Source organism: Dioscorea cayenensis, unplaced genomic scaffold (genome assembly GCF_009730915.1).
Source record: "Dioscorea cayenensis subsp. rotundata cultivar TDr96_F1 unplaced genomic scaffold, TDr96_F1_v2_PseudoChromosome.rev07_lg8_w22 25.fasta BLBR01000089.1, whole genome shotgun sequence".
NCBI classification, from domain to species: Eukaryota; Viridiplantae; Streptophyta; class Magnoliopsida; order Dioscoreales; family Dioscoreaceae; genus Dioscorea; species Dioscorea cayenensis.
The window spans coordinates 17,906-27,442 of record NW_024086480.1 but is presented as its reverse complement, the minus strand read 5'-3'; the positions used below and the strand labels follow the sequence as shown (position 1 = coordinate 27,442).

General features: G+C 45.4%; 1 non-coding gene across 1 annotated transcript; it reads right to left on the bottom strand.

The window, feature by feature from the left end:
- Positions 1-5,743: 5,743 nt before the first annotated feature.
- LOC120253461 lies at positions 5,744-5,850 on the bottom strand. Its single transcript, XR_005534280.1, has one exon. It is a non-coding gene; the product is annotated as a small nucleolar RNA R71 (small nucleolar RNA).
- Between the last annotated feature and the right edge of the window lie 3,687 nt (positions 5,851-9,537).

The following is a 9,537-nucleotide window of genomic DNA, read 5'->3' as shown; positions in this document are numbered from 1 at the left end:
AAACATGTTCAGCTAGTCTCGCAGAGCCCGCAGTGTTTTCTAAGTCATCCAGAGAAATACTCACGCGCAGTGGAAATTCCACACGCCTGCGGGTGTAATCGTGAACCTTCCAGAGGGCATGTGACCGCGCCGCCCCTCGTGGACGACTATGCGATCGCGCACCGCGGGTACTTTCCACAAGGGCGCAGCCTTCCTCGCAGAGTTGGACAGATTTTTCCCGAGATACATGTGGGCGTGACTCACTCGTATGACCTTTGTGAACCACGCACGGAAGCGCGGTACTCCGCACGCCTGCGGCAAACTCTGCAGGTTGCTCCCTCCATCCCGAGAACACACAGGGCTGCAAGGCCGTCACGTGAGTTGAGGCTCGTGAATGCCCACGCCCATGGGGAATTTCGCACGGGCGCAGGGCAACTTGATATTTTTCTCGATGACCGAGGAAGACACATGGGCGCAGGCCTACCCTCATGGGTCTAGCGCACGGGCGGGTATTTTTTTCGTGATGCCCGTGTGAGATCAGTTAGAGTCAAGGGAGTATTTTCCCGAGAAGGCATCGGGGACGTGTACACCCCCGTGGCGCCTGCTGAAGTGAGGAGCACGAGCGTGGGTAATTTCCACACGCCCGTGGGGATACACAGAATTCCGAGAGGCACAATTTTCTCCTTAAAAACCTTGTGATCCTTCTCATTCTTCATCTCCAGTCGCCGAAAAATGGTTCCCGATTATCTTTTCGACCCTTCGTCGCTATTTGGAGGAATTTTCTTCGCTAATCTTACCGAATTTCAGACGTTTTCATATTCATCTCTTCAGTAATCCTTTTATCCTCTTTTCTTCACAAATTATGGTTTTTCACAGGTTGAATGCTTTTAAATGCGAGTTTTCATGCATGATGGACGTGTAGTAAGCAGTTAGAAGTGATTTTACAATTGAATTGTTAAGATTTGTTGTGCACCCTTGCGGGAGTTTCACGTCATGCAAAAGCCACACAGGCGTGGGTAATATCCACGAGCCTGTGGAATTCTCGCAGATATTGCTTCCGAGATTTTTTTACTATTTTTCGCTCTTTTGCACTCCGACTATGGCACCTCGAGCTAAGAAGAACGGGTTAAGCGCCTCGCACTTACTTCACCTAAGCCGATACATATGAAATTCTCGAACCCTGAGCATCAGGCTCTCTTTGAGAGACTTTCAGCACTCGGGTTTGGTCAGACTTGCTTTGCAGATTTACAAATGCTTCAACAGATTCAGCAGGGTGGTGAGGTGATTAATGAGATTGATGAGATGTCGGGCATGGGAAGTCGGAGGAGGTCAGCGACAATTAGTGAACCAGCTTATCACACACTTACTCTAGAGGTTTTAGCGCCCTTGAGTTTTCGATTGCTACATGGGAGAGTTGACACTACTGTAGGCGATACAGCTTTCGGCATTCGGACATCCATTCTCTATGAGCGCCACTCGAAGTTTTTGATTAGGACGGTCCCTGTACGATGTCGCTTATACAGTGTACCGTGGAGTATGGGCCGACTACCGAGATTTTTCTAGTGTCGACCACCCTCATATCATGTATCAGGTTTTTGTGTGGGCGTGGGGAGTACGAACCGGGATTATCGAAGGCTTCTACTTTGTCCCAGTTAAGTTACAGATACGTACACACAGTCATCAGCAGGTCCATGACAGGTCGAGCAGATAACATGACCCGCTTTGACTGGATCGATCCCTTTTTCTTATACTCCATGGCTCGCAATGTACCACTTCACTTAGGGTGCATTCTAGCAGATATTTTGCAGGACCAGGGTCGTTCGATGAGAGTGGGTCTACTATTTGCGGGCCCTTATATCACCAGACTCATTCTATGAATGGGTTTGAGCGACGCTCTACGTGGTGCTGAGAGGACAGTTGTGCCAATCGCTCTTACGTTCGATACGATCAGGATGATGGGGTTAGTACGGAGGTTTGGGCCAGGGGTTTATGTTCTCACCCAGCCTATCGCCGAGACCACCGTGGGCTTAAGGAGATACTACTGGGGGTGTCCAGCAGACTCTCCATCTTCCAGTAGCACCCGGGTATTCGAGCCTATGATCGTATCGAGAGGTCGAGACCGATGTTAGAGAGATTCGGACTCGAGATAGAGGAGCTCCGGCTCTGTAGTCGGCTCAAGACACGCATCTTATGGCCCGATTTGATTTCGTTCGAGATCTCCTGAGACCCGGATCTTCAGCACCTCCAGCACCTCAATCCTCGATCCCACCACCAGAGGACCCACTATATGCTTCCACTCCAGCAGTAGCAGCAGCGGAGACTGAGAGCGACTTCGACACTTCACCTTCCTTTTACTTTCATGCATTTTACTTTATCTTATTTTCTTGTTTTTAGACTTGTTCACTCGTAAAGGATTTTTCCTTCTGAGTTTATGTTATTTTGCATTATCGAGTTGTATTCATTGCTTCATCTTTTATACACTCTAGTTATTTTTGTTTTTCTTGAGCTTCAATGAATCCCCTCGTGTAAAGCGCAAGGATGGTCTTGTCTTCTTGGAAATTGAGACTTAGTCATGGGTACTGCCAAGGTGTTTTGGCATTTGGTCGCATGCAGCTTCACAACCCGTTGGAACACTACTCCCAATGAATTAGCTTCATCAAACACAACACTAGGGAGTCGTGGGAGTATTGTTTTTGATTGCTTCTCCCACGCCTATTTTTTTGAATGATATATTTTGAGTGAGCTTGCATGTGTTCATTGAGGACAATGTACAACTTAAGTGTGCGGTGTGGGGGAGTTTCATAATGCGACATCTTTTCTATTGTTCTTGATTAATATATGGTCACATAGCCAATGGCGGTTCACCGTAGTTGCAATGATTGTATTCTTAAGTCTAGGAGAATTGTTAACATTGAATATTTTCATACTCTAGTTCTTGCTTGAATTTTTAGGAATTTTTGCCCGATTTACACTTAGTGCACTATTCACTCTTTGAACTCTATTCGAAACTCATGTTCGATGTTAAAGGGACTAGTTAGGTTTATTTTATTATGCTAAACTCAAAAAAAATATATATATATATTTTGAAAATGAAAAGAAGGAACAAAATAGTTTTATTGTTTATTTGTGTTTGTTAGGTGGAAAGAGCTACCACCTATGAAGTCTGAAGCTACTCTCACAAGTCGGATACTAGTTATGCCCTAATGAGAGAAAGAGCTATCTCATAGGATGAGTGAAAGCTACCACTCGGGTAGAAAGAGCTACCACCTCGAAAGTGTGAAAGCCACCTTAGCGGCCGCTTTGGAAAGGGCTACCTTAGAGAATGTGTGAAGCTACTACCATCTTTTAAATTTTTGTCACTTTTGTAGATAAATAAGTCCCTTGTACTTAGAACTTTGAGGAGTATACCTTGGGTTGTTTTGAGTGAGTTCACACACATACACGAAATTCGGGTTAGTTGTCCTTTTTGATTCAAGTTTTTAGCTAGAGCATTGATTTTTCATATTTAGTGTTGAAATTTTCCTTACTTGTAGAATACTCTCTTTGTATACCTTGGTAAACCTAAGGCCAAGCACTTTCAATATTTTCTTCATCAATGCACAGAATGTTTTAATGTTTGCTTGAGGACAAGCAAAAGCTTAAGTGTGGGGGAGTTTGATAAGTGCTTGTACCTATTTTGGTGGAGATCTTGCTAAGGTTCAAACGCGAAGACATAGGAGAAATCAGAGAAACAGAGAATCCACACGGGCATGTGGAAATTATCCACGCCCGTGTGGAAATTCCACACGGGTGTGTGATATCATACACGCCCATGCAGTCGCCCGATTCCAGCCCTATTTAAAGCCGATTTCAGCCCCGATTTTGGTACTCTTTTCTCCATCTTTTCCGCAACTTGTGAGAGGGTTTCGGCTAGGGTTTTGGAGGGTTATTGGCCAAGGTTTTGGAGATGTTCTACGGCTCTGACATCATGATTCCATTAGGAAGAAGGTTGGTAGGGGAGCTTCGATCGAGGCGTATCCTATACCGGACGAAGGAATCTTTGGACGACGAGTAGAGGACTCTCCAAAAGACCATCGACACGACCATCGAGGGGGTTTCTTTGTGGATTCATTGTTTTTACATTTGATTTCTTTGATTGTATTAAGCTCCATGGAGAGCTAAACCCCTAGTGGGTACTTGGATGATTGTGAACCCTAGGATGTATTCGTTTAATTGAACTTCTTTATTATGCTTTCAATAAATTGATGTTTATTGTGAGTTCCAACCTTGAATGCTTGATTGTATGAACATTTCCCCTAGAGTGACACTAGGGTTGAGAGTTCTTGTTGGTAACCTTGTGAGTGACTGACACACCACGAGCGTTAGACAAAGCTAGGTTAGAGAGGGTTGAGAGGGTAAGTCGAGAGGTATAGGAGCGTCCCCTTTCCCCTCCGGCGTGATAGATTCTACCTCCGTTCCTTGAGTTCTTTGTGGCCAAAATAGAGTGAGTGGTCTAAGGGATGAACCTCCACTGGGGCCTAGTTGCGCGTGCAATGGAGTGAAGCGTTGAGAGGATCTTAGTATCTAGGGCTTAATTGTGGCTAGGGACCTTCTGCCTGGACCAAAGGGTTAGGTCTATATTTAGGAATAGATTTATCACTTGGAATCCCTAGAGTTCATTGCAACTCTATGCGAGTGTGAGGTGTTGAGATTGTTTAATTTCTACTCCGGGACATGTATAGAGTTAGGCATAGTTGACCTTAGATTTGGGACTATGTTTGGAAGGATTTCCACGATTCACCATTGCATTTATTAGGAAGCGTAATAGAGAGTTCTTGCACTTGAAGCGATTATCCTAGGTGAAGCATTATCCGAGTACCACATCTTTATCGATTGCCTTACCCTCTTCTTACTTTTGCTCTTTCACTTGTTGATTTTATTGTTGAGAATTGAATCAATTTCACACCTATCATAATTGATCTTCCACATAGCTAAGAATCAAAGTAAGTATTTTCACTCCCTACTCCGTGTGGATTCGACCCCGCTCAGCCGGGATTATTACTTCGACAAGCCCGTGCACTTGTGGGATATAAGCAAGGGGAACTTGTCAAGTTTTTGGCACCGTTGCAGGAGAGCTAGGCGTTTAGAGATACTTTACACTTTGTTTTCTTAGGTATTCCACTACACATTCTATTTCATATCTTCTTATTCTATCATCATTCTGATTTTCTTTTTCTTTACTTTTGGTGCAGCTCCAGGTTATGACCCGAGGGAATCCATCAATATTGATTGAAGGAGCCCTTGAGCTTGAACGCACACTTCAAGGAAAAGGGAAAGAACCTCATACAAGAACAACTCTAATCCACTGATTTGGAAGTAGAAGGATCCGACAACATGGTAGAACAAAAATGAGCAACAACGGACACTATCCGATTATGCCAGACCTTCAGTGTTGGGGACACAATCGAGTATTGTGCGTCCCCCAATTATAGTTCAGAATTTTGAGCTAAAGCCGGCATTCATCCATATGCTGCAGCAATCCGCACAATTCAACGGTTTGGCCAATGAGGATCCAAATAGTCACAAAGAGGACTTCCTCGAGGTGTGTGACATGCTGAAGATAAATGGTGTGACGGATGATGCCATCAAATTGAGAGCCTTCCCATTTTCCTTAAAGGGGAAAGCAAAGCAGTGGCTACACTCATTACCTAGGGCATCCATCACTACATGAGAGGAGATGGTAGAAGCTTTTCTAGCCAGTTATTTCCCTCCCAGAAAATCCGCAAAGCTTAGGAATGAGATCTCATCTTTTATACAGTTGGAATTGGAGTCTCTATTTGAGACATGGGAAAGGTTCAAGGAACTCCTCGCTAAGTGTCCGCAACACGGATTCTCGGAGTGGATGATTGTTCAAACCTTCTACAATGGTTTGAACCCGAGTACAAGGCAACTCTTGGATGCGGCGGCAGGAGGTAACTTAGGTAGCAAGACCCCCGACGAGGCTCGTCAATTGATTGAGGAAATGGGGTTAAATATCTACCAAAGGAACGCTAGAGAAGAAAAAAAGGTGGCCGGGTCTCAATGAAATTGATGCGGTAACTTCATTGGCGCCCAAGTGGAGAGTTTGAGTAAGAAGCTAGACCTTATAGCTTCGAATAGAGTGGCGGCTGTGACAAATTGCACCGGTTGTGGTGGAGGACATGCTCCCTCCAATTGCCCAATTGTCATTGGTGATGTTTCTTCGCTTGAGAATGTTGACTTTGTAGGTAATGGAATGAGACCTCAAGGGAATCCATACAAAGAACACCTACAAATCAAAGTTGGAAGAATCATCCCAACTTTTCATGGAGTAATCAAGGACCACGAAGACCATGGGGCCATCGGGGTTCCAACAACAACAACAAGCCCCTCAAGTGGAAAACAGAATTTTAGGTTTGGAAACCCGAATGATGGATTTGGAGAAGCACTTGGCTAGATTTGTTCAATCGGCAAATACAAGGTTTGAATCGGGCCGAGGCTACACTTCACAATCACACCGCCTCCTTATAGAACCTTAAAAATCAAGTGGGGCAAATTGCGAAATCTCTTTCCGAAAGGCCACATGGGAGTATACCAAGCAACACGGAAACCAACCCAAGAGAACATGTGAAGGCGATCGCTTTGAGAAGCGGTCGTGAGGTTGAAGGGTGGCTTCCGAGTGAAAAGCTGAAAGAACACGTACCCGAGGTCGTAGAGGTTGAGAAGGGAGCAAACAAAGAGAAAGAGGTGGCACCCCCATCTTTCAAGCCAAGAATCCCTTATCCCTATAGATTAAAGAATGACCAAGGGGATGACCGGTAGAAGAAGTTCCTGAGTTTGTTCAAGGAACTCCACATCAACATTCCTTTTGTTGAGGCTTTGTCTCAAATGCCTAAGTATGCGAAGTTCCTGAAAGACCTATTGACCAACAAGAGGAAATTGGAGGAGAGTGCTTCAGTAGTGCTTGATTCTTCATGCTCGGCTGTGTTACAAAAGAATATGCCGAACAAGAAGAAAGACCTGGGAAGCTTCATTATTCCGTGTAACATCGGCAACTTAGGTGAGGAAATGGCATTGGCGGATTCAGGGGCAAGTATCAACATCATGCCATATACTTTCTTCCAAAAGATAGGCTTGGGTGAGCCTAGACCTACTCGGATGACTTTACAATTGGCGGACCGAACGGTACGACATCCGAGAGGCATCATTGAAGACGTAATTGTCAAGGTGGACAAGTATATTTTTCCGGTTGAGTTTGTAGTGCTAGATGTTAATGAGGATGCAGATGTACCCTTGATACTTGGGAGACCGTTCTTGCGGACTTCCAAAGCATTGATTGACATGGACGGCGGAGAGCTCACATTGAGAGTCGGAGACGATAAGCTCACTTACCGCCTTGCTGAAGCCATGCGGCATTCTCTCTATTTTGATGACACTTTGTATTTTCTAGACACTGCTGATGAAATTATTGATGAATATATACAGGAAATGTTCAACCCGGATCCGTATGAAGGATTGTTCGACCAAGACGAGAGCAATGAAGAAGTACTGATGCTTGGTTCGACCGGAGAGGAAACATCTACCCCGGGAATCTTGAAGAAGGTGCTCCAGAAAATGAAGAGGGCTCAAAGACGCCACCAAAAATGTCCCAAGACTGTTGGAGACGTACATGAGCCAAGGGAGTTGGACAAACAATTGCTAGGTGGTCCGAAGCCCGATAGTACACCCTCTACCCTCAAGAGACTTTGCTCATCATGTTTTCAAGATATGGGTAAGAGGGCAACCTTCATTCATGATCCCCCGTGAGGTAAGAAAGATACGTCAAGCTTAGTGACGTTAAACAAGCGCTTTTTGGGTGGCAACCCAAGTGTTTACTGTTTTTTTCGTACTTTTAGTTTAGTTTGTTTGCATGAATAAATTGTTAAGTGTTGGTGTTTAAATTTTTTTGAGTGCTTGTGTCAGCGATTTTTATTGTGGGGTTTTTAAAAAGAATTCATTGTATCTTTTGTTGAGAATTGGCGAAGTTTTGTCGTTTGAGTTCTATTTTTGTGTTTTTTTTATCCGCTATACCTTGCACAATAGGGCAGGCTCTGAGTGTGTAAACATGTTCAGCTAGTTCTATAGAGCCTACAGGTTTTTCTAAGTCATCCAGAGAAAACACACGCGCAGTGGAAATTCCACACCCTGCGTGGTACGTGAACTCTTCCAGAGAGGGACAGTGGGCCCGCGGGCTGCCCTCGTGGATGACCATGCGACCGGGCGCACGCCCTGCTGGGTAATTTCCACAAGGGCGCAGCCTTCCCGCGAGTTGGGCGATTTTTCCCCGAGATACACGTGGGCGTGGACTCGCCCCTTTGGATGACCTTGTGAACCATGCACGGGCGTAGGTAATTTTCGCACGCCCGTGCGAAACTCTACAGGTTGCTCCCTCCATCCCGAGAACACACAGGGGCATGCGGCCGCCCCTGTGAGTTGAGGCCTGTGAATGCCCACGCCCATGGGGAATTTCCACACGGGCGTGTGGGCAACTTGATATTTTTTTCTCGGGATGACCAGTGGAAGACAGTGGGCGCAGGGCTCACCCCTCGTGGGTCTAGCGCACGGGCGTGGGTATTTTTCGCATGCCCGTGTGAGATCAGTTAGAGTCAAGGGAGCGTTTTCCCGAGAAGGCACAGGGACGTGTGTACACCCCTGTGGCGCTCTCAAAGTGAGGAGCACGGGCGTGGGTAATTTCCACACGCCCGTGGGGATACACAGAATTCCAAGAGGCGCGATTTTCTCCTTAAAAACCTTGTGATCCGTCTCATTCTTCATCTCCAATAGCCGGAAAATGGTTCCCGATTATCTTTTCGACCCTTCGTCGCTATTTGGAGGAATTTTCTTCGCTAATCTTACCGAATTTCAGACGTTTTCATATTCATCTCTTCAGTAATCCTTTTATCCTCTTTTCTTCGCAAATTATGGTTTTTCACGGGTTGAATGCTTTTAAATGCGAGTTTTCATGCATGATGGATGTGTAGTGAGCAGTTAGAAGTGATTTTAAAATTGAATTGTTAACATTTGTTGTGCACCCGTGCAGGAGTTTCACGCTCTGCAGAGCCACACGGGCGTGGGTAATATCCACAGCCCGTGTGGAATTTCGCAAAGATATTGCTTCCGAGATTTTTTTACTATTTTTCGCCTTTTTGCACTCCAGCCTATGGCACCTCGAGCTAAGAAGAACGAGTTAAGCTCCTCGGACTTACTTCACCCGAGCCGATACATATGGAATTCTCGAACCCCGAGCATCGTGCTCGCTCGAGAGACTTTCAAAGACTCGGGTTTGGTCGACTTTGCTTTTGCAGATTTACAAATGCTTCAAATGCATTCAAAGAGGGATGATGAGGTGATTAATGAGATTGATGAGATGGTGGCAAAGTGGGAAGTCGGAGGAGGTCACGACAATTAGTGAACCAGCTTACCGCACACTTACGCTAGAGGTTTTTGAGTCCTTTGAGTTTCGATTGCTACATGGGAAAGTTGACACTACAGAGGCGTATACGCTTTCGGCATTCGGACATC